Source organism: Aotus nancymaae, unplaced genomic scaffold, assembly GCF_030222135.1.
Source record: "Aotus nancymaae isolate 86718 unplaced genomic scaffold, 86718_ANA_hifiasm-v0.15.2.pri h1tg000002l, whole genome shotgun sequence".
Classification (NCBI taxonomy): Eukaryota; Metazoa; Chordata; class Mammalia; order Primates; family Aotidae; genus Aotus; species Aotus nancymaae.
The window spans coordinates 13,438,049-13,464,293 of NW_026988413.1; the positions used below are offsets into that span (position 1 = coordinate 13,438,049).

The following is a 26,245-nucleotide window of genomic DNA, read 5'->3' on the forward strand; positions in this document are numbered from 1 at the left end:
TACTCTTTTCATTTTCCAGTTTTCTCCCGTTTTTACCCATCTTCTTCTTAGCATGGGTTTTCTCTTTTCTTCTCCTTTCTTTTTCATTCCTTCTCTCCTCTTTCTCATTCTTTATTTTTCATGCTTATATATTTTATCTCCTTTGTTACCTTTTTTTCTGGCACTACCTGTTCATGTATGCTCTCTCATATATATACATGCAGATGCTTTGTCATTTGTTCTGACTTCTTCCAAAATCGATATCAAATAATTATTTTCTGGCTAATTGTTATAAAAATGGTTATAATTATTTCAGGCTTTGCACATTTTTATTTTCTGTAAATATTAATAATGTATAGCTATTACAATAAGTATTAGTAACAATTTTCATTGCATAGCACTTAGTGACCATGCCTGATTTCTTCATGAAAGTGAAATGAGGAGCAGTAACAAATGTGTAAAGGATCGAAAGATCACAATTCAGAAATGTATCTAAGATGATATCATTAGTTATAATTATTAATATAAATACTACCTATCCCTTCTTTAGAACTAACAATGTGATTTCCTGACTCTATTTTTGAGCTATGAATTGTTACCTACGAATGAGTCATGAAAACAGTTTAATGGGATAAGGCCAGTATTTACAAAAATGGAAATTGAAGACTAAAAGACAGTGTATCAGGAGTTAGTGTAACTATTGTTTCTTGAAACACACGTGTGCATATACCTATATTTACGTGTAGATATTTCTGTGTGTGATGGAAACGTATTTCTATAGGTTATGATTAATCACTGCCATGTTTATTATTAACAATAGTAGTTACTATGTATTGAGTGCTTGTCACTCTGCTAAAGCACTCTGTGCAAATTTAAATGTCACCTTAACAGTCCTATGGGATAATCATTACAATTATTCTTATTTTTTAAATGAGAAACATTGAGCACAGAGATAACAGAGCTAGAGAGTGAGTGAAGCCAGACCTCTCTGCTTTAGAGCTTCAGCTCTTAGTGGCTGTTTCTTGCACATATACTTTCCTCCTTTTTTTTTTCAAGGGGATAAGAGGCCTTTCTAGAAACTGGAAAGCTTAAGTGCATTTCATGGAAATACTACTCACTTATAGGACACTGAGCCCTCATTTGCGTGTCCTGTTGGGGGGTCTTAATAAACATTCCTCCTAGCAATAGCTTTAAATTTTAGACTGTTTTTCTATTTAATAGATCATTAGTTTCAAAACTTGTCATTTGTAAAGGAATATTCCAAGGATTCTAAATCTCTTTTATATTAAATGTTATGTCATAACAAATATAAAACAAACATTTGAAAGTAGCAAAAAGAAGTCTGAATGGAAATATTCACAACTTTTCCTTTTAAAGTGAATGAATCTGAAATAGCATTGAATCGTCATTTTTCATAATCACATTATGTTGATGAGGAATCCTTTTAATGAAATTTTATAACCTTATACAGTTTCGTTTTGTTTTTGTAATCACAGTATCACAAGGCATTCAAGGAATTTATGCTAAAATCTCAAGAGCTTAATATTTGAAGTGCATTTATAAATCTGCTATACTTCCTAATTCCATGGTACTGTGTATGAAGAGTTTCACTTGATTTTTATAAAAGAAGTCATTTTTTAAATGCCAAGTTTTATTGTGTTACATTTAAAAAATACATTCCCTGAGAGACAGAAATGTTTCTATTGTTTTATTGTTTACTCAATAATTTTTGAGCATATTCTGTGTCAAGCAGTATAAAAAGTCTGGAGATAACACAGTGAAAAAGACACAGGTCCTGTTTTTATAGGGCTTACAATCACCTGCGTCATAATGTTCTTTAAAGATTCAAGTGTATTATTTAGAAACCTTCTTGCCAAGTTGAGAACTGTTGAATTCTTTTCTCTTTATTATAAGCATGATCTCAAAGCATGATCTTTTCATTTATAAGCCTGGTGCCAGGTTTTTTTTGTAGGCAGTCTCAACCTTATCTTAGTTCTTTGTAACTCTAATCAATTACTGCTAGACATTAAACCTTCCCTAAGAATTATGTTGTAATTTGGGTCTGATATCAGCCCCTCTCATTTGTAGAAGAAATTTTGCGGACTTCAGAGAGCAGTGAAAATACCTCTGGTATAACATATTTTTTTAATAAAATTAGAACTTAGGGAATATGTTTTGGACACCTGAAACAGATATAGAACAAAGTATAGGTGAAAGAAAGTGGAAATTTTAAAAATTCACCTATCTGTGGTTATTTGGGTATTAATCTATTGCCCTTTATATAGATGAGAATTTGCTTTTCTTATAAAACATCAATTAGGATTCATTGAATTACTTTGGGACTATTATAAACATTAATGAAGGTATTCTGTAGGTCATTGCGCAGTAAGGCCAACCTGTTCCTTTATAGGATGTAGTCTGCTTGTAGTATGATAGCCAACCCCATTGCCCTAGATTTGTTCACAGAATGGTAAATAAGCGATTACGGTTGCCACCATTGCCATCGTAGTAAAACTGTTAGTACTAGGTATGATCACTGAGGGAAAGGAGGATGTTTTAGGTGTGGGCACAGTAGCTTTTAGATAAAGATTTATATATTTTTATGTAAGAAGGGTTGCTGCCATACATACTGTTATTTTGTTATTTATTTTTATATTTTAAGTTTTTGACGTGGGAACATATATACAGCCCTTTAATAAAAATATTTAAGATATGTCATTTCCTTTTGAATATCTTCATTAGAAAAACAGCCTACATTTTTCCCCCAGCTCCTTCCATGTTAATACAAATATAAATATAAACATTTGAGTTTTATGAAGTGAAGAGACTCATTGGTTTGTCCTTCGTGAAAAAGAATTCATCAGACTGTCTAAGGATGTTATATAAATTAGGTCAGTGAAATCAGCCAAGATATATTCATCAAACCTAGTGTCTTTTAAAAGTTACTAGTCTTTCTCTGTCTCTGTCTTTCTTTATATACAACTTAGATAGTGAAAGGGGGAAAAACATCAGTGAGTTGGTTATCTTCTTTCCAAGAAAACACAAATAAATTAATGTAAGAAAGAATTTAATATTATAAAGTATTTGATTTTGAAATTTTTAACCGTTACATTTAAATTCGTCTAGATAAAAACGGTCAATGTTTAAAACACATTCCAAAGTTATAGTATAAGTTAGTAGAGAATCATCCAGAATATTTCAGTTTTTGAAATTATGATTCTGTCACTAAAGGAAAATTGTTCTGTGATTTTTACCTTGAAGTGTCCAAAATGCACCCTCCCTCTTGTTGTCTGTTGAGGTATTGTGGAGAAGTACTGTGATTTACTCAGTGATGAGATGTGTTCTTGAGGGGTCAAAGGAGGAGACCTTAGTGGACAGATAAGATACAGCTGATTTTTATTTCCATTGGCAGCAATGTTTGGTTGTTTTAAAAAAGGAATGATAATACTATGTTGAAAATATATGTATCATTACCAGCCTAGATCGCTCATTGGACAAATATTTTATTGAACTTACTAAGTATAACTAGTTATGAATCCAAGCCAGTCTTTTTGCTTTATGCTTACTTTATACATCTTGTTTATAGTGATGCCTTCAGTAATTTCAGTGTTTTTCCTGGGGTTTCAGTTGCAGTTAATCGTGCTTCACTGCATTGTGCCTTCTTTACATTCAATAGCACATAAAACACTGCAGGAATAACAACAGGGGCATCATCTTGGAACTGCTTAGAAATAGGCTGGGTCTGTCACCTTAGAGAGAAGAAAATAAGATAAATATAAACTGAAACTTAGAGGAGAATGGATGTGAGTATTCATTGAAAGCAAATTTAAGATCTTGGGAAACAAAATGTGCCAACTTAAACATATTTATTTTACCCAATTGTTTTGATTGGTTTCAGTTATCCATATGGCTTATCCACATCCATATGCTTAAATTGCCAGATTCTCCTTTGCTTTGATTATGTAGGTAGGTCTGTTGGTTTTATTTTTCCTTGCTTTTTATTTTATTAATCTCAATTGTTATTGAATCAAAGACCTTCATGAGACAGTATGCATTCAATTATACCATTCAATAGGCCTCTAAATACTATGTTCTGAAACTCCTGCTGGTTGAATAAAATACCATTTTTATTATTGTAAATAAGATAGAAATATTTTATAATATTACAAATGGAATGCTGTTTCTCATTTTTATGGGAAATTTTTAGCAGAGGCCTCTAGAACTTCATTTATGCTTTTCATCTTGTCTTACAGAACAAAGCAAAAGTGTTTTTTTGTTTGTTTGTTTGTTTGTTTGTTTTTGCTGTAGATTAGTCTAAAACTAGTATTTTCTATCCAATGATTGCAGCATTGTTTGGATGCTTCAATAATTTCTTAACATTTTTTTGAAGAAGTGAACTATTGATCTTCTCAATGTATAAAAAAAGAATCTAGGTATATCTGCTTTCTAGTTTTAAAGAAGCAGCAGAGCTTTCCTCCATGAGGGGAAAATAGGAAGCATATGCAAACTTTTTTTTTAAAGATAAAAGGTAATATTTTTATAGTTAACAGTATTCAAGACTATGGATGCATTACTTTACATATGTTTCATTAAGTGGGGTGTAGAAATGGTTAAGTTCTACATGTAGAAAATGATTTTTATGTTATGTCTGCAACATCTGTTATATTTCCATAAGAATGCAATTGTGAACTACCATAGCAAAGTAGAATCCTGAGGCTTTCACAGTAATTGGAGGCATTCTCTCTTTTCTCATTCATCCAGTTTAACAAAAATTTGAGGCTAAGATATTTTTCTATTTTGCCTTTTGTATTTTATTCTTTACTAGACACATGTGGTTGTTTAAATTTCTGACTTCCAGTGAAGTGACGATTAAGTGATATAATACCTATATCCTAGTTATGAGCAGTCTTGATAAACTGCATACCTTAGCAAAGTAGAAATTTTTTGGCTAACTCTACTTTTAGAAATTATAAATTATAAATGTCAAATTCCCAATCAGTATTTAAAAACTTGGTAAAGGTTCAGCTCATTCTCTTTTATTTATTCTATCTCTACACTAATGAGTTTTCAAATTCTGAGTATTAACTTTGGTACTTCAGGATCTTTTGCCATTAAAGCGGGTTTCAATTACGTTTTTATATGGTGCTTATTATGTAAGAAACTTTCACTACTTTTTTTTGAGGATTTTGACACTTGTTAAACACATGTTTAAACAAACTGGAAGTAATCACGTATTACTTAACGAATATATCTATTTCAATGTAATATCTGGAACAACTTTGTTAGCATTCAAATTTGTTATTAATATAAGATTTACTTTATCCTACTGATAAGTATTTTGTATACCTTTAAACCAATTTTATGTTATCATATATTGGTGATGTATTATCTCTAAGGCAAGGGCAAAATGCCACCAGTTTCTTTGCATAGCAAGAGTGACCTTTACTCCAATTTCCAACACATTCTTCATCTCCATCTGAGACCACCTCAGCCTGGAATGTATTGTCTGTATCGCTATCAGCATTTTGGTCAAAGCCATTCAACAAGTGTCTAGGAAGTTCCAAACTTTCCCACATCTTCCTGTCTTCTGAGCCCCACAAGTCTCTAGGAAGTTCCAAACTTTCCCACATTTTCCTATCTTCTTCTGAGCCCTCCAAACTATTCCAGCCTCTGCCTGTTATCCAGTTCCAAAGTTGCTTCCATATTTTTGGGTATCTTTACAGCAGCACCACACTGCTGGTACCAATTTAATGTATTAATTTGCTCACACTGCTATAAAGACATACGTGAGACTGGGTATTTTATAAAGAAAAGAGGTTTAATTGACTCACAGTACCGCATGGTTCACAATCATGACAGAAGGCAAAGGAAGAACAAAGTCACATCTTATGTGGTGGCAGGCAGAGAGAGCGTGTGCAGGGGAACTCTCCTTTATAAAACCATCAGATCTCATGAGACTTACTATCACAAGAACAGAATGGGAAAGACCCACCCCATGATTAAATTACCTCCCACAGCATGTGGGAATTATGGGAGCTATAATTCAAGCAAGATAAGATTTGTATGGGGACACAGCCAAATTATATCAGTTGATGATGCCTTTCTTTTTTATCTTGAACATTGAACTAATTATAATTTTACTCGTCTTATTTTAAATCGAAATTAAAATTAAAAGTTTTAAATCAAAGCTAAAAGATAATTAGAAATTACAGTACATAGATAGTATTTACTCTAGTAAATATAAGGAGTATTTCAAATAAAAGCCTAAGTCATAAGTAGTTAAACTTCTGTTACTTCATTTAATGAATGATACCTGCATAATTCTGTAATTTAAGCAAACTTAGATATATCAGCAAAATGAATGAGAAAAATTATAGCGATAACAAGTTATTTTTATAACTGTGGATGAAGAAATTACAAAATTAAATTAACTTAAAATGTATACAGAAGAATATTGCTGAACTTTGTCATTACTTGTCCTTTTTTTGTCTTGAATAATAATTTTTGAAGTGTTGATACCTATAGTCTTCAAGCATATAGATGTTTAGAAAAATGTCATATTAATGGAAATAAATGTTACCTTATACTGAGATTTTCCAATACTGGACATCAGAATTTCGTGAAGATGTTGGGAAGCATTTTTATGTACACCTTGAGGCTGTATTTTTCCCCCAGAGGCTTATTTTATACTGACTACTATATTTCTTTCCCTGCTCTTTTTCCTCTCCTTTTTTTTTTTTAATTTGTTTTTTGAAGTCATTCTTTTCTATTCCTATACTGCATCTTCCTTGTCATTATTGAGACTGCAGTCTTCCTTTCTGTTCTCTTTTTCACCCTGTTCATGCTTGCCTGTGAGTTAAATGCTAGTTACTAGAACAGAGTAAATAAAGGAGATGTGAAAGAGGTGTCCCAATAGGGCTGATAGTAGGAATATTTCCAAGAAAATAACCCTTCATTCTGATTAGGCTTTGCTCATCTGCTTGGAGATATGACTGCCCTAATCAAATATTACCTTTTAGTTTCCTTCAAACTTCTAATTTCTAATCAAGTCTAACTTTAACTCTCTGGAATAGTGCTGATTGAGACACTTTGTGCCTAGTAGTTTTGGGTTCTCTAGAAATGACAGATGATCAATGGAGGGAAAAGAATCCACTTGGATCCTGGAAAATGTTTACATACTCAGGTTGCTCATTTCTGTTTTTTCCCTTCACCAAGTTTCACCCGTTTCTTCCTCCAGCCAGAATAAATCCTGTCTTAATGTCATACTGTGTGTGTGTGTGTGTGTGTGTGTGTACACGATCTTCTCCAGTGTGACTGTAATCTTAATCTTGTTAAGACAGTCTTTGGTTAGTATCTGACTACTGTGTTGTTATATAAAATTAGGTGGTTATTAAACTTGATTGCTTAATTGGGTGCTGCCATTATCTTTATTTGACCCTACGAAATAGCACATTTTCTTTTCTGTTTTGGTACCATAACAAAAAGTGAGAGAAAACATTTCTCCAAAATGATCAACATATTTATCACTTATTGTTGTCTTCTTAAAGTATTAGTAAACAGATTTTTTTTTTAACTCATGGAATGGATTGTTTTTGATTAATTTCTTCAAAGTTGCATGATTCTTGCATATTTTATCTACTACCAGTGTTATTTGGAATGATTGAAATCTTATTTTAGCACCTTAGATAATGTAATGATAACGATGGTACTTTTAATGTTTAAACTAGCTGATGGAAACTTTTTAAAAAATATATACTAATAACTATAATGTTAACAGTTACTGAAGGAAATTAAAGAATTGGAAAGAATAGTTTTTTTCCATGAGTATTTATTTATTTAAGTCTGTTATCTAAGTCTGTGAAATATTGTAAAATACAGGTAGCTCTCAATATGTCAAAACAACAGTAATGGCAATTCCAAATCCAGATGAGTTAAAGACCATTTTCCAATTTCAGAAAAACTAAATTTCTCCTAACTTTATTTTCTCAGGAAATGCAGTCTTTCCTATACACATTTTATAAAGGTAAATGCAATAATATTCTTTTGAGCTTTTGGAGATAAGCATTATATAGTAGCAAATAAAATGGCGATTTATGCTAGAACCCAGGAGGCGGAGATTGCAGTGAGCTGAGATTACGCCATTGCACTCCAGCCTGGGTGACAGGGCAAGACTGTCTCAAAAAAAGAAAGAAAAAGTGAAGATTTAGATTTCATGAGACTTAAATTTATTAATACAGCATAGACATAGATTTTAAGGAAGCTTTTAAATGGCCACATTAATGTCAGAAATTGAGTCTACATTCGTTTTTCCCTTTAGCTTTTGTCTGCTTCCAATTCCTTTTGCTACGTATATTCCGTATATAAACTGGTACTTTTTAACTGTGTATCACCTCTCTCCCTCCCACTACTCAAGCCCATCGAAGTTTTGCTTTATAACTGTGCTTGGAGAATAGCAATAGGTAATTTTAATTAAACAGTACAGAAGTTTTTCATAGGGGACTACACTTAATAGAATTGTTTTGGCTGTTAACTTTCAATATTGGATTAAGATTTATTTGTTTTCAAATTGCTAAACTGATGTTAACTCTATTATTCTTAGCCTGAAATATACTCTCTTCTGGATATTTCTTTTTCTTTTTTTCTTTTTTGAGATGGAGTCTCACTCTGTTGCCCAGGCTGGAGTACGGTGGTGTGATCTTGGCTCACTGCAGCCTTCGCCTTCCAGGTTCATGTGATTCTCCTGCCTCAGCCACCTAAGTAGCTGGTACTACAGGTGCACACCACCACCCCTGGCTAATTTTTGTATTTTTAGTAGAGACATGGTTTCACCATGTTGGCCAGGCTGGTCTTGAACTCCTGACCTCAAGTGATCCTCCCACTCTGCCTCCCCAAGTGCTGGGATTACAGCTGTGAGCCACTGCACCTGGCCTCTACTAGATATTTCTATATAAGGCTCTTATCTGACACATTTGAAACCACCTCATTTTTGTCTTAAAATCACAACTTCTGTGGACCTACCCCCTTTTTTATTCACTAAGGCTCACTCGTTGGAGCTATTTTTAACTACCCCTTTTTTTTCATCCTTATGGGTATGGTCAACTATTGTCAATTTTTTCTTTACATTGTTTTCATATTTTTCTCATACATCTTACTTCCTATCCCAAATTAATCTCTTCTTGAAACTAATTCTGTCTTATTCTGTTTCATCTGTTCTCTGAGTCATCTGCTTCTGATTATTTTCCAGTTACATTTATGCTATACATCATCTTTAGATTCATTTTTATGTGTTCTTGTTCTCTCAGTCCAGAAGCTTTTCAGGTATAAACATTGCATAGAGTGTGACATCCCAATTCCTTAGGCTTTAAGAAGTATTTATAATTTATATGTGACATTTCTTTCCCATCCTCACTCCTATCTGTGTCTTCACAGGTATACTGAAAGGTTAAGTCTTTGGCTTCTCTCTCTTTATGGCAGTGCCTTGTATGGCACCTTGCATGTTGTGCATCATTAGAGATTGTGTAGAGGAAGAGAATCTCTTTTTAAAGAAAATATTTAAATCGATGCATAATAGTTGTACCTGTATATGTGGTACATGTGACATTTGATATATGCATACAATGTGTCATGATCCAATCAGGGTATTTAGCCTATTCATCGTCTCAAACATTTATCATTTCTTTGTGTTAGGAACACTTCAAATCTTCTATTTTGAAATATATATTATTGTTAACTGTAGTCACACTATTGTTCCATTGAATACTAAAACTTACTCTTTATATCTAACTTTATGTTTATACCCATTAACCAACCGCTCTTCATCTCCTCATCCCCTACCCTTCCCAGCCTCTGGTTACTATCCTTCTACTCTCTATCTCCATGAGATCAACATTCTTAGCTCTTGTAATCTCTGTCACTTGTACCTTTCTGTCTGTCAGCCTGCCTGTCCACCTGTTAATGCCCATTTATTTACTGTGATTTCATGTTCTACATTTTTCATTTGAGGAAAATTAGTCCAGTGTCTACTGGCTACTTCAATTTCATCCCTTTTCTATTGGTAGGCATATAAACCAAAATTTTTTTGCAGTTTCTACTTTTCTTCTAAAATTTAAAGACTTCTGTAGCCAGTTTTTTTTTTTTTTTAAACACAGTATTATTACATTGCTTCCTTGAGTCCCTTATAGCATGGGAGCTCTCTGCATGTTGTATCGCAAGGAAAATTATCCTTGTAGAGTATACAGTATTTTCAATGAGTTTCCGTGCAAAGCAGATAGACTCTTTATTTTGTATATCTCTATTTCTGATTACTATCCATACAGTGGAAGTGATTAATTAATACAGATGATGGCAAGATTGTCACAGAACCATTGCCTTTTACATTCAGGTAACTTATTCTTAATACTCTTTTGGCAGTTAACTGCCACCAAGTGGTAGTTGTATGCCATAGCTCTGTGTTTCCAATAAACTGTCCACAGCAAACCCCGTTAATATCCAACATCTTAATGAAAAATTACACGTAGCATTATATAGTGAATTCAGAACTAGTACTTTTAGGGAAACATTAAAAAAGTAAACTTTTTTCCTGCATTTTTTGTTTGTTTTTGATGCTTTTTGTTTAAACTTTGTATTTTTTTGTTGGTTTTTGTTGTTTTTATTTGGCTTTTTTTTTTTTTTTTTTTTTTTTTAAGACAGAGTCTCACTCTGTTACCCGGGCTGGAGTGCAGTGGTGCAGTCTCGGCTTACCACAACCTCTGCCTCCTGGGATCAAGTGACTCTCCTGCTTCAGCCTCCTGAGTAGCTGGGACTACAGGTATGTACCACCATGCCCGGCTAATTATTATATTTTTAGTAGAGACGGAGTTTCACTATGTTGGCCAGGCTGGTCTCAAACCCCTCACCTTGTGATCAGCCCACCTTGGCCTCCCAAAGTGCTGGGATTATAGGCATGAGCCATCATGCCTGACCTTTTGTATTTTTTTTTTAAAGTAAACATTTTGTGTTTCAAAGATTGCTATCAAGAAAGTGAAAGGAAACCCAGAGAACAGGAAGAAATACTTTCCAATCATATTTGCCAATCTTATATCTGATAAAAGATTTATATATAGAACATATAAATAATTCTTACAACTCAATAAGAAAAATGATCCAATTTAAAAATAAACCAAGGATCTGAATAGACATATTCCAAAGAAGATACGCAAATGCCCAACATGCACAGGAAAAGATGCTAGGCATTGTTACTCATCAGGGAAATGCAAATCAAAACCCTAATGAGTTACTACCTCACACCCTCTAAGATGCTAGAGTAAAAAATTGAGATACTAGCAAGTGTTGGGGTGGATGTGAAGAAAGCAGAACCCTCATACACCACTGGTGGGAATACAAAATTGTGCAGTAACTTTGGAAAACAGTCTGGCAGTTTCTCGAATTGTTAAAAATAGAGTTGCCGTTTGACCCAGCTATTTCCACTCCTAGGTATATAACCAAGAGAAATGAAGGTAGATGTTCAAACAAAAGTTGTACATAAATGTTCGTAGCTGTGTTACTCATAATAGCCCAAAGGTAGAAACAAACCAAACATCCAGTAATGGATGGATGAATGGAAAATAAAATGGATAAAGAATATATTCTATCCATATAATAGAAAATTACTTGGTCATAAAAAGGAATAGTGCATTGATACATGCTGTGACATTGCTGAACCTTGAAAATATTAAGCTAAATGAAGGAATCCAGACACAAAAGACCACATATTGTGGTTCCACTCATATGAAATGTCCAGAAGAGGCAAATCTACAGAGATCCAAAATATATGAGTGGATGCTGGAGACTAAGGAGATAGGGGAGACTTACCAAAGGGTAGGGCTTCTTTTTAGGATAATGAAAATATTCTAAAATTGTTGATGATGATTACACAACTCTGAATATACTAAAAGCATTAATTATACATTGTAAATTTATTAATTTTATGGTATGTGAGTTATATTTCAATAAGGTGTTACCCCCCCAAAATTGACATTAAGGTATAATTTATTGTCTTTTAATCCTTCTTAACCCATCAATGTAATATTTGTCTTGATTAAGATCTTCACTTTTTATGAGCTTTAACTTATAACAAAATTATGGATTTTGGATTCAGTGGGTCTGGGATAGGATTTAAGAATTCACATTTCTAACAGGTCTGTCTTCCTTCCTTCTTCTCTTCCTTTCCCCGTTCCTCCTTTCCAACCCCTCCCTCCCTTCCTTTCCTTCTCCCTCCCCTCCCCTTCCCTCCCTTTCCCCTCCCTTTACTCTTCCTTTCTTCTCCCCTCCTCCCTCCCTTCCTTCCTTCTTTCCCCACATTTTCCCTTCCCTTCCCTTCCCTTCTCTTCTCTTCTCTTCTCTTCCTTTCTTTCTCTTCTCTTCCTCTCTTCTTTCTCTCTCTTCTATTCTTTCTTTCTTTCATTCCTCCCCCTCATTCCCTTCCCTTCTTCCCTTCCCTTCCTTTCCTTTCTTCTTTTCCTTCTCCCCTCCCTCCCTCCCTCCCTCCATTCTGGTTTGAGAACCAGTGGTTTACATCTTGGGGCACCATTTTTGTTTTAGCACAACTTTTATTAGATTCTGAGATAATGGGCCTTCATCGATTTAGACTTTAGCCCTATGAAAATCTCATATAGCGTCAATTTTTATTACCAGTGAGAACATAGCTTTTTCATATTATGTTTCCTTTGTGACTACTTCCTTCCTCCTTTCTGCGTAATAAATTTGATGTTTAAATGAAAGAAAGCTTTTTACTGTTTTAATTTTGATTTTCTTTAACATTTACAGCAATGACTTCTTTGCAAATATGCCCCAGAAAGCTTGAAAATTCTGTAATACTACAGAAAATAAAATATTTTGAACAGAAAAAAGTTAATTTCTTTAAAAAGTGATACATTTAAGAAGCTATGCAAACATGCCAGTTGTTATATTTTGGTATACTTCACTGTTTTTAGTACTTATTATTTTAATTCCCAGATCAGAGAGTGCTCTTTAGTTTATTTTAATTAGAACGCTCTTGTTTACCATATTTTTACTAGGATAAACTTTATGTGGAAGCATGTGACAAGCATTCCTTATTAGCATTGAATTCTTAATTAAGGACACTGCTTTATGAAGAAATGTATCTTCTTTATTTAAAACACACAAGTGTTTAGTGAAAAGGAAATATCCTTCGGATTATGTCACTATAAAGTTCTTAAGCCTCTTGTCCAGTGTTGCAAATTAATAATGTCCAAAATGTTTATTAAGTTATAAAATGAATCAACCATGAGCTGAAGAGCTAGCAGATTGCTGAGATTACTAAGATAACGAGACAGGACCCTTTCCTTAACAGGATTTACAATCTGTTAGTGTATGTTGTAAATCAATCTAAGGATTTATGTAGCATCTGGGATTTTACCAATGTACTGTGCAGGATGCATGAAAGGGAATTTGAGAGGTAGATAAGGAAGGCCATGCCCTTGAGAGTTTTTAACCTGTACTGAAGATGAAACCCAGCACAAGAAATAACCACCTGTATGCTTGTAGTATTTTGTGTGGTGGTGAGTATGCATGCTGTTGGAATTCTAAAAGGGACTTTAGGGATTGAGCAGATACCTGTTTGGATGCACACATGTCAGGAGTTTGTTGAAAACCTGCTGCAGGCAAAAATGCCATCGCTGATAATAAATTGTGAGGAGATCAAAAGTGATGCTTCAAAAAGGGAAACAAAAAAAAGAACACCAGGGCATAGTATTCTTTATTTATTATGATGGTGTGGAAGGGAACAGCTGTTATCTTTCAAACTGAGGAATCCTGACTGATGCTGACCAGTTTAGTGCCCCTCTCTTCTACTGTATTATAGAGGATGTTTGTCAGGCTTTGACTGGCATGGCAGTGTTTGAGGATCCTTCTGGAAAAGTAGAAGAACCTGGAAGCTAAAAACCCAGCCAGGTTATACTTAAAATATTTTACAGTGTTGAAGTAAAGTATGCCACTAGGATTAAGAATTCTACTTTATGAGCAAAGGCAGAAATGTAATGAAAAATACAGTAATATAGAGAATATTAGAAGCAACCTACTACCTGGGACTTATCTGTCACACTTGAGTGCTGGAACAGTCTGGAGTCATAGTAACCGTAGTAAATTTGATTTCAAATATCTATTCTTAGCCAAATAATCGGATTGTCTCTCCTTCATATAACAGTAACAGTTGCATTGGAAGACTTGTATGGAGAATGCCATGTAGCACAGTTAGGCGCTATCTGCTGAAAACCCTTTGAGTTCAGCCTAAAACTTTTTTACTCATTATAGTTATTTTATGTATGTGTATTGAATTGCGGTCAGATTTTGTAATTATTATATCCATATAGTCTTGCCTAGGCCTTATGACTTTTAATTAATGAGAACATGCTTCCCTGACTTAGCCAGATTTTCAAATTGAGGAGAGATGCTTGCTAGAGTGAATTAGCTAACAGTTTATAAATATGATGGATAGATAATATATATTCACATATTTTACCTTATTGCAAAAATGATTTAATAAGGAAACTTGAATCAGTCAATTTAAACGTTTTGCAACACTGCTGATTGAAATGTATACAAAATATTTTCCCCATGTATAAAGTCTATGTGACTGTATTGGACTCTTTTATCACATGTGGAAATATTTTCAAATATATAAAAATACATATATGTAAAAAATAAAAATTTTTGAAGACAATCAGGATATATGTGAATGTAGGATTAGGGAAGGTCTTTCTCATCCAGAATTGGAAACCTAGAAGTTTAAAAGCTGGGCATATTTGACTGTATAAAAGTTAGTAACTGGTGTGGTGGTGCACACCTATAATCTCAGCTACTTGAGAGATTGAGGTGGAAGGATCACTTGAGCCCAGGAGGTTGAGGCTGCGGGGAGCCATGATTACAGCACTGCCCTCTAGCCTGGGTGACAGCGAGACCCTATCTCAAAAATATAAAATAAAAAGTACATTTTCTATGGCATAAAATATCATAAGCAGTGTTAATAGAAAAACAATAGATATGGAATTATAGGTATAAACAAAGTAAATGCCCAATCATCATTGAATAGTATTATATATTGTGGAATATATGTGTCAAAGAATATTATGCCATTTTGAAAAAAAAAATTAGAGCTATACTCATTGCCTTGCGATTTCTCTGAGGTATTATTGAATGAGGAGAAAAGTAGGATGCAAGGAAGTTTGGATTATTCGATCTGCTTTTTATAAAATAAGTGAAGTAAACAAATCCACATATACATATTTTAGTGTGTGTGTATATGTGTGAAAATTTATATGTCTGTATACAAACATGGAGAAGCATGAATCCTATAGTGTGTTTCTTAGACAGGAATTGTGGAAGGAAATAAGGTGTGAGTATAGAGAAGAGAGAGGGAGAGAGCAAGAAAAAAAAACCCTGCAAAAATAGCATAAATAAAACCCCTTATGATATGGACACATTTATACGTGTGAGATTTGAGATAATTATATAAACTGTATATGCAGTTAAAATTGAAGACAATTAATGTGAAAGAGTGGGAGCTGATATGTGTACAAACAGAATTGACCATAGACATCTCCTTTGTCTGGTTATGGGCAGAACTATAATGAGATTTTGAGAAATATGTATTTCACAACTATGGAAAAGCTTTTCTCTCGTCCTTTTATTGTCTAATCATTAGTAAACCTTTTTATATTGCAATCTTCCTTGTTGCTCTGAATCTCCAATTTATTTGAGAAAAAGTGACATTCAGAAATGCTTAATATAGTATTCAATTATTATTTTAATGAACATATGGATAACACATATGACATAGATAGTCCCTGCATACAATGACACACAGAGGTGAGGTACATAATTTGGCTGAGGGAGATCAGGGAAGACTTCCAAGAGGATTCAGAGAATGCATGCTAGGCAGCGGAGGGGGGAGGGCGGGATCGGGGGGGGGGCAGCAAGAAAGAAAGTACAGAATGGAGAAAGAGTATATATTTCCATTTTAAATGCAATGGAACAAAACAACAAAGCAATAGATTGTAAATTGAAATTAATTGCTGCATTTTATTGAGTCTAAGAATCTCCATCACTTGTATGATGCATGATTATTTTATGTACCACTGGAAAGCAAAACTTGCTTACTAAGCAATTTATTATCTATTATTTTAGTTTTCTGAGATGGAGTTTCACTCTTATTGCCCAGGCTGAAGTGCAATGGCGTAATCTTGGCTGTAACCTCCGTCTCCCGGGTTCAAGCAATTCTCTTGCCTTAGCCTCCGGAGTAGCTGAGATTACAGGCATGTGCCACCATGCCTGGCTAATTTTGTATTTTTAGTAGAGATGGGGTTTCTCCATGTTGGTCAGGCTGGTCTCGAACTCCCGACCTCAGGTGATCTGCCTGCCTCAGCCCCACAAAGTGCTGGAATTATGGGCATGAGCCACCACGCCCGGCCCATTTATTATATTAATTATTATTATCTCACCGTTTCTCTGGGCCAAGAATTCAAGAGCTGGTTATCATAGGTGGTTCAGGGCTTAGTATCTCTTATGAAAGTGTAGTCAAGATCTTGGTTGATGCTGTAGTCATCTGAAGGATTTCCTGGGGCTGGAGAATGCACTATCAAGATGGCATACTCACATTGCTGATGGAGGAATCCACTGTCCCCCATGGAGAGGGTAGAGTACCTTTACAGCGTGACGATTGTGTTTCCCCAGAGTACATGATCCAAAAAGGATCAAGTGAGAAAGATTTTGAAATGTCTTTTATGACCTAGTTTCCAAAATCACGTTTTATTACTTGTATCATAATATTTATTAGAAGTGAGTCGCTAAGTCAAGCCCACTTTCTAGGGTGAGGAAATTTGACTCTACCCTTCTAAGTGTCAGAGGAGGAAAAACAAGGAATTTGTGAGTATATTTGAAACTACAGCATTCTGAAAAGCTGTAAATGAAAAAAATGGTCAAGGTTATTTTTTAAAACTTTGCATTCATTGTCTAACTCTTCTGAATCACTTTGCAAGAGAGTTGTTGATGTTCATGGTCATGTTTTTCAACATAGTATTGTCTTCTGTGCCACTAACAACATTGGTGATGAAGCATTTTTAAAAGAATGATAGAATATTGACTTCCAGACCTTTTTTTCAAGCTGCTGTCATCAAAAATGCAAGTTTCAATGCTAGCATTTTCATAATCTTACCATATGAGTCAGTGGAAAGGATTCAGTGAACTATGAACATTCATTTTCCTTCCTAAGATGGCTCTCAAATGACTTATTGTTTGAAATGTTGAAAAATTTCCTGGTCCAGATATGTCACCCAGTTTTTGCATATATGGAAGATGACACTATATCATGATTATCACCAGGCCAACCAATGTTTTTAAGACATATTCTATTTTCAGATTATTAAAATATCAAAAGAACATGCTTGTTATTACTCAGTGATGTAGATAGCTATTCTTTTTCTTGGCTCAGTACGCCTCCCTTTTTGGCAAAAATATGTCTCCTCTCTCATTCTAGGCTTTTAGTTCTAGTGGAAGCTGCCAATCATCATAGCCCAGCCATTGGCTGCAGTGGTGGATTCCCTGAGCTGTATCCATGTAGATGGTCCCCCTGGCCACTGAGATTGGCTCAAGGATTGACCCATGACTCAGTCCAATTCGTGTTCTTTGGATTTTATTTTTAAATTGGAGCTAGCCAGGCAAAGTGCTTTTCTGACATTGTTTAAATAAGAAATATGAAAGAAATTTCCATTCCCTTGCAGACATATATTCTGGCTTGGGGTGACAGGGGAAGAACTTACAGAAAGCCATGATGCTAACAAGGATTTTTATAGATAAATTCACCTGCTTTGCTTAAGGTAGTTCAAGTTGGGATCCTGTTTTGATCCATTAAAATTTGTAAAATATTATTTCATTATCTATGTGTTTTGCTTTTGTATACAAAGGCCTTTATGAATTTGTCACCCACCCTATCTTTTCCATTAGCTTTTGTTTTCTTTAACTGAAGATACTTTTTACTACTGTGGTTTTCAAAAACATCACTCTCGTAGTTGGGAAGTACATAATCTTTCATTAATAATATAACTTTTAGGCCAGGTGTGTTGGCTCACAGCTTTAATCTCAGCATTTGGGAGGCCTAGGCAGAAGGATCACTTGAGCCTAGGAGTTCGAGACCAGCCTAGGCAACGTGGTGAGCTCCCATCTCTGCAAAAAATTTTTTAAAATGAACTGAGTGTGATGGTGTGTTCCTGTAGTGTCAGCTATTCAGGAGGCTGAGGTGGGAGGATCACTTGAATCCAGGAGGCTGAGGCTGCAGAGTCATGACTATACCACTACACTCCAGCCTGGGTGACAGAGACTCTGTCTCAAGAAATATATCTTTAACTGTTAGATATACCAATAAGTGGGGTTTTGATGCATAATTAATACAAAGGGAAGATAACTAGGGACTTGTTGGATATCCAAAATGTTTCTTCAGGAAAATAATGGACTTTAGAAATTACTTAGTGTTGTTCCTATGGTTTACCTTTGGCTTTGACAGAATTTATTTGACTATGAAGTAGTATCACTTTGGAATAAAGAAAATTGAAGTATTAGCAATACCCAAAGTGTGAAGTACTTAACAATTCAATTTATACATGGAACATTTTTATACAAGGCTTCATGCCACTGAATATGGTTGCTCAAGAGAATAAATAGTCATGTTAGATGTAAATTTTAATAGTAATATTTATATACTGATGACACAAAGTTTACCTGAGCATTAAAAACTAGACATTGTTGAAAAATTGCCATTTTTTAAGTCCGTATTTATTTCTTTCATCAGCACTTTGGTAGTTTTTATATATTTTTAAAAATACCGAGTTTTTAATGTCTAATTTTCAATGATTAGGTAAATTCTGTGTAAACAGTATATAAATTACTATTAAAATTTACATCTAACATGACTCAGCATTTTGGTAATTTTTAGCATATAGTTTTAAAAATGGTGTTTAAAATAGTATTTTAAAAACTATATGGTAAAAATTACCAAAATGCTGATGAACAATGATATTTTAAATACCATAAGATGGTATTTTTAAAATGTACATATATTTTAATATTTTTGCCTAAGTATTTTTTTCTTTGACGTGATTATAAATGACATTGTGTTTTAAATTTTGTTTTACACATGGTCGTTATTGGTATATAGAAATGTGATTGATTTTTGTATGAGGGTAAAGAGATCCTAATTTGAAAGTTAACACTATTTGTTTCCATAGAAATAATGAACCACACAAAAGGCAGTGTTCTTATTTAGGCGAAATCTTCAATTATTTTGTACTTTTTTTTAGGTTTTATATAATGTTCAACTACATCGTACAGATTATTTAAAATATAACTTTATTTTGGGAGAAAATTTTTGAAAGAAATATAATACTCATCCAGAGAAAATAATCTTATAAGGAATTGAATGATCTATGATACATAATTTTGGAATACGTTGATAATATCAGTATGCAGAAAGAATCATTTATGTTTAATTTTTTTAAAGATTAAATTAGTTTTTATTATCTGCTTAGTTTTCAAAAGTCAGCTTGATGGCCTTGTCTCTAAAAATCACTCATTGTCTCTCCTTCTAAATAGATATATGTTAAACATAATGATTTGGACATCTAGTTAATGACATTTAAAATAAATTATACATATTATCTTTGCTCATTCAATCATCTATTTAAAAATACATAATAGGTAAATTTAGTAGTCAACACACACATTCATATTTGAAGTCTTAGAATAGATTTATGTGTTATTGTCTCAGTAACCTAAGGTTTGCTAGTAACTTTGTTATCCTCTGATAAAACCTGCCTTTATTAGTTAATGTTGACTTTGCTGCCTTCACACAATATTCACTACCACTCTTTATGGGTTGCAGAGTTACGACCACCATAAATAAAGAGAGCATGAAGAGAAGGAAGAGACAGAATAGACAATTTATTTTCATGCATTTTTGGCTACCATCTAAATCACAATTGTCAGAGGAAAGTGGGGTTTAATGGTCATCCTTAACAAGTTTAGGAAAAAAATGTGCATTTTTACTCCTTCCATGTTGTGTTTTATGGTTATATCACATTTGGTTCAGAATAATGATGATTCAATAATGACATTTTATTATTCGAGCTTGATGAATAGGATTGGGAAGGGTTGTTTATTTTATCCTTCCAATTCCCTGTAACTAACAGTTTGACAAGAGTGAGAGGCCCTGGCTGATGCTGTACAGAGACTGTTTAATGTTTTTTAATGAAGTGCTAGAGTTAAAATGGAAATATCTCTAGCCTAATTCAGACCCTGGCAGGTAAGGCTTATTCCTTCTAGTATGTTTATTGGAGCTCTGTCCAACTTCATTTCACATATGTTTTGGGGATTAGCTATGCAAACATATTTGTGTATATTAATATAATACATATATAAGCTTAATATATATACACATATTTGTATATATTCAAAAATATTTCACAGTGCTTTAATTTTGTTTTACCAGCAAAACTATTTTCCTTAAAGGAAATCATATATAAGAAATCATCTGGGAGTTTCCAGGACAGAAAACAGATATAAATGGAGCTCCTCTGGCTGCCAGGCTTCCTTACTGCTCTGCTGCACCCTCGGCTGATCTGTCCCAGTGCATGTAAATAGCAGGGATTCTTGCTGATCCCTCGCTTGCTATTCCTTAGATTTATTTCTTCTGTACATAGTAGGCAAGTCAGTAACTACCCTTTGATTACAAAGAAGTTTTAAAATGACCCAGTGACATATTTTAACCAGTTTGGATAGAATGAACCCATAGCTCCTTTATTTTGTTTAATTCATTAACTGATATCACTATAAGCAAGATGACTGTTTGGAGGGAAAGATTTTTTTTTTTTTTTTGAGACGGAGTTTCACTCTTGTTACCCAGGCTGGAGTGCAATGGCACAATCTCGGCTCACCGCAACCTCCACCTCCTGGGTTCAGGCAATTCTCCTGCCTCAGCCTCCTGAGTAGCTGGGATTACAAGCACGCGCCGCTGTGCCCAGCTAATTTTTTGTATTTTTAGTAGAGACGAGGTTTCACCATGTTGACCAGGATGGTCTCGATCTCTTCACCTCGTGATCCACCCGCCTCGGCCTCGCAAAGTGCTGGGATTACAGGCTTGAGCCACCGCGCCCGGCCTGGGAAAGATTATTTTTAAAGAAGTGAGAATCTTAATGCATACATTGGAAATGGAATCAATCCAAAGTAAAAATACAGAATTCCATGTTGCCTATAATTCTGGTATCTGTTAACCAGTTTCTTTATGTTGCCTGTATAGAGTAATAAAAGTGATAGATGGCCAAATTGTTCTGTTTATTTAACATTAGCGAATTACACATCACTGTGCTAGTAACTTTTATAGGATATTTATGTATATATGTATTTATTTTAGAGACAGGGTCACGTTCTGTTGCTCAGGCTGGAGTGCAGTGGTGTGATCATAGTTCAGTGCAGCCTTGAACTCCTAGGCTCAAGTGATCCTCCCACCATTGCCTCCCAAGTAGCTAGGACCTGCAACTGGTGCGTACCACTGTGTGTGGCTGTTTTTTTAATTTTAATTTTTGTAGACATGGAGCCTTGCTTTGTTGCCCAGGTTGGTTTCCTCCACCTCCTGGTTTCAAGTGATCCTCCTGCCTCAGCCTCCCAGTGCTGGTGTTACAGGTGTGAGCCACTGCAGCAGGCCTGAAATTAGGTGTTACAGGAATAAAAAATGCAGCACAACTAGACATTTTGTTTTCTATTATATGAGGTTCGATCAGTTATTCTTTGCTTAAAGCTTTTAAATGGTTTTTTATATAGATAAAATTATGATTATTTCCCCTTTGACAGTTGGAGTGAAATATTCTGCAATTGGAATGTCATGCTAATATGGCTTGCATTTTGGCCAAAATAGGATATAATGAAACAGGCTTTAGGTGTCAACAGACTGTGGGCAGTTGGACAATTGGCTTATGGATCTCTCCGTCACCCTTCTGAAGGGGACACTCATGGCATCCTGAAGCATGTTAACACTGAATGTCCTTGATATGTGATTTTTAATCATTTGAACAAAATGGTTATTCTGGGATCACAAGATTTTTATTATTATCTTTTTAAGTGTTATTATAAAGAAGATATAGTTATCACTGCTGCAATCCTACTGGGATTTGTACACACTGGTATATCGCTTGGTATAAAATTTGAGTTTATAATGGAAATAAAGAACTATTTAAAAAGTTAAAATTTAAAAAAAGTTAAGTGGTAGTGAGTGTTTTAACGAAATCTTTTAGACATTTAGAGAATAGCACCACATCCCCATTGAAAATTTAACTGTGACACAGAGAGAGAGAGAGAGAGAGAGTGTGTGCTCCTGTGCATGCATGTGCACAATTCCAGTTTTTTACAATGGATTCTCTGTTTTCTTAAGTTACAAATAGAAATAATAAAAAGGATCTTATTAGAGTACTGTGAGGATAAAATAATAGCTAAACTGGAAGGTTGTAATTACTTGATAAATGGTAGCCATTATTACTATTGTTATTATTAAGAACAATGTATAGTTTCTATTTTTTCAGCATCTTTGGGAATTTTATAAATGTAGTATATCTATGTTCCCATGAACTCATCCTCCTTGCTATGTTTAAGGACTATAATTAGATTTTTCCTTAACTTGATTCAGTATTACTTTTGTTCTTAAGAGCAAAACCCAAAGAAAAACACATACTTAAAAACAATTTTATCAAAATTGCAAATGCATTTAAGAATTTAGACAAAACAATAAAAAAGAAGCCCCCAGGGGAAATAATAATGTCTATAATTATACCATCCAGAAATATCCCCTGTTAACACCTTGGACCATTTCCTACTAGTTTTGTGTGCATAGGCATGTGATTTTATTTATTAAAATAGGATTCACATTGTAGAACAGTAGCATTTCAGATGTTTAATGGTGATGATGGTGTTGATGGTGGTGGTGACAATGATAGCTAACAATTTATCATGCTTACTGTGTGTCAGTCACTGTTCTGAGAACTTTTCATAGATTGACTCATTTAACTCTTACCTTGAGAAATAGGTGTTATTATCCTCATGTAAAAGATGAGGAAATTGAGATTCAGAAAGATGAATGATTTGCTCAAGATCACATAGCAAGTCACATGTGCTCAAAGTCATACAGCCAGTGGCAGAGTTGGGCTTAACCCCTAATTTATACTTATCTGCTCAGCTAAACTCTCTATTAAGTCATTAGTGATCCATCTCCTTTTATCATATGAAAAGTTAGTGATTACAACATATAATAATAGAATCTAGTAATTTGTTTTGTAAAATGCCCTCTTTCAAACACTATTAGTGTTTAACGATATTAAAAACAAAACAAACAAAACACACAACTTACTAGGGGTTGGGTGTGGTGGCTCACGCCTGTAATCCCAGAACTTTGGGAGGTTGAGGTGGGTGGATCATCTGAGGTTGGGAGTTTGAGACCAGATTGGGAGTTTGAGACCAGCCTGACCAACATGGTGAAAACCTGTCTCTACTAAAAAAAAAAAAAAAATAGCTGGGAGTAGTGGTGTGCAACTGTAACTCCAGCTACTTGGGAGACTGAGGCAGGAAAATCACTTGAACCTGGAGGCAGAGGTTGCAGTGAGCTGAGATCATGCCATTGCACTCCAGCCTGGGAAAAAAGAGTGAAACTCTGTCTCAAAAAACAACAAAAAAGCTTACTAGGGAAAACAATGCGACTGTAAACTTTTTATCTAGTTACGTTGTTGTTTGTAATATGACAAAACATTTTTCAGGCTTTGGGTCTCTGGATCTTATTACTTAAATTTGCAGCAGCAGGTACACTCTTGGGATCCAACACATTCAGCATCCCTAAGACCTTAAACGTTTGCTCTGCATCTCAAAATAGTTCTAGAAAAACAAATACATTAAGAGTCCATTATGTTTAGATGATCTCAGGGTCTCAGTTAACCATTTACACTTTATTAAATATAATGTACTGAGTCTTAACTAGAGTTTAAGATGAACTACAGTTTAAGATTAAAGTATTTGACCTTCATACAATTACATGTCACATTTTTATTAGGATACAAGGACCACGATGGTAAAATATTTAGTTAATATTTAAAATATCAGTTAATATTTATTCAGTTACTTAGTATTCACTAATAAATGTTAAAAAATCAGTTAATATTTAGAGAATGTTCATAGCTTGCCCAAGGTATAAACTTTCATAAATACATTTGATCCAAAGTACTATGCATTATATGGAGTGCTTGACTGCAACATCAGTGTTTGCTGTTGATATGTTTTGTTCATATTATTCTATGAATACCTTTTAAAAAACATAGCATTTGAATCATTTCTTATGTGTATTCTTGACTTCAACTAAAATATACAGGCTTATGGAAGGGCAGGGTAGAATGAGGTGGGGTTTTTCAGTTTGTTTTTAAGTAACTTTTTTGTAGTTATGTTTAATGATGGTATAGTGTGTTAGACTTATGCTTTCTAGTAAAAACTAGTTACAAATTGCATTGTCAGAGTTTACAATCTTTTTCCTTAGAAGGGAGTGCTCAGTGAATGGTTAGATGCATATGAATACATAAAAACAGTGAGCAGGTTTTTGTTTTTAAGTGGAGACAATAGTTTAATGAGCCTCCAGCTTCAACATTTGCTAACTCAAGGACAATTTTGCTTCATATTGCTCTTTTCTACTGGAGTATTTGCAAGCAAATGTGAGATATGTCATTTTAATCCATAAATAAGGAAACAATTGAAAAAATATTCCTAGTCTTTGTTTTGTGTGGTTGCACTTAATATTACCATAATATACTTAAGCTTATTGTATTGAAAAATGCTGGAGGGCCTCATTTGGCATGCATGAATCAAGCCAGCTGCCCAAGAAAGATGTGAAAACAGATGGAATTTTAATGTGATTTAGATGTTGTGATCACATGTGCTACCAATCCTTCATTCTGCTTTTCAGGGCAGAATCATTGAGCCATCTTTAATGCTTCCTTTTCTTCCTTTCTCCCTTTCTGATACATCTTTAGACTTTATTGATTTTCATTCCTTAAATGTCTCTTTAATTCACTTTTAACTCTGTATTTCCATTGCTGCCACTTGCTTACTGATTATTATAAGTGCCTTCAGGCTGGGCGTGGTGGCTTACGCCTGTAATCCTAGCACTTTGGGAGGCCAAGGCGGGCAGATCACCTGAGGTCAGGAGTTCGAGACCAACCTTGCCAATATGGTGAAGACCTGTCTCTACTAAAGATACAAAAATTAGCTGGGTGTGGTGGTGAGCACCTGTATTCCCAGCTACTTGGGAAGCTGAGGCAGGAGAATTGCTTGAACCCAGGAGGTGAAGGTTGCAGTGAGCAATTATGTCATTGTACTCCAGCCTGGGTGAGAGAGCAAGACTCCATTTCAAGAAAAAAAAAGAAAAAAAGAAAGAAATTGTAAGTGTCTTCAGTGATTTCTGATTACGTTTTCTTTCCTGTTGCAGTTAGGAAGGGAAGTGTCTCAGATATGCTTGTATCTCTTTGTAGTAAAGACAGCGTTTAATTCATCCCGTTTACATTTCTGTTCTTATATTCAATTTATTCCTCAAGATGACCGTTTCATAACCATATCTTTCTCTGTTTACCAACATCAACCTTTAGGCTGCTGTCCTGAATGCCCTTTCTCTGTGCTGTGTCATGCTTATTCTTGCCTCTGCTCTGACTACACTCTCCTTAGTTTATGAATCTGTCCTTTCTCGTTGATCTGTTGTCTGTCTTTCCATCAAAGTCCAGAATATACTCTACTTTTCCTGTCAGATCCATCTTGATGACTCCAGGCTACACGTATCTTTCCCTTTTCAGAATTTCCAGAAGCGTGAATAGTTGATGCTGTGAAATGGGATCACTGGTTTTGCTTTTTTCTTGTATTATCTTCCAGTTGTTGATGGATTTTTGTGTCTAATTTGGATAAATGCCTTCTTGGATACAGGGACTTTTCAAAACAAGATTGGAAATCTTTTCCTTGTTGCATTTTCTTCTAATCATTATGCCAGTTAATGTACCTTTTACTTCTTATATAGGTGAACAAAGGAGGAGAGCAGTTAGCATCCTTACATAGTTACCATTCTAATCCTCATGCCTCTCTTATCGATGAAGGGGCTGGTGTTATGAGTGTTGTGAGTGGTGAGTGCGCCTCCTCAACCTTCACACCAAGTCAT

General features: G+C 34.5%; 1 protein-coding gene across 1 annotated transcript in view; it reads left to right on the forward strand.

The window, feature by feature from the left end:
* Positions 1-26,245, forward strand: part of TPK1 (thiamin pyrophosphokinase 1) — a 395,367-nt gene that overhangs the window by 81,696 nt on the left and 287,426 nt on the right. The window lies entirely within an intron of this gene.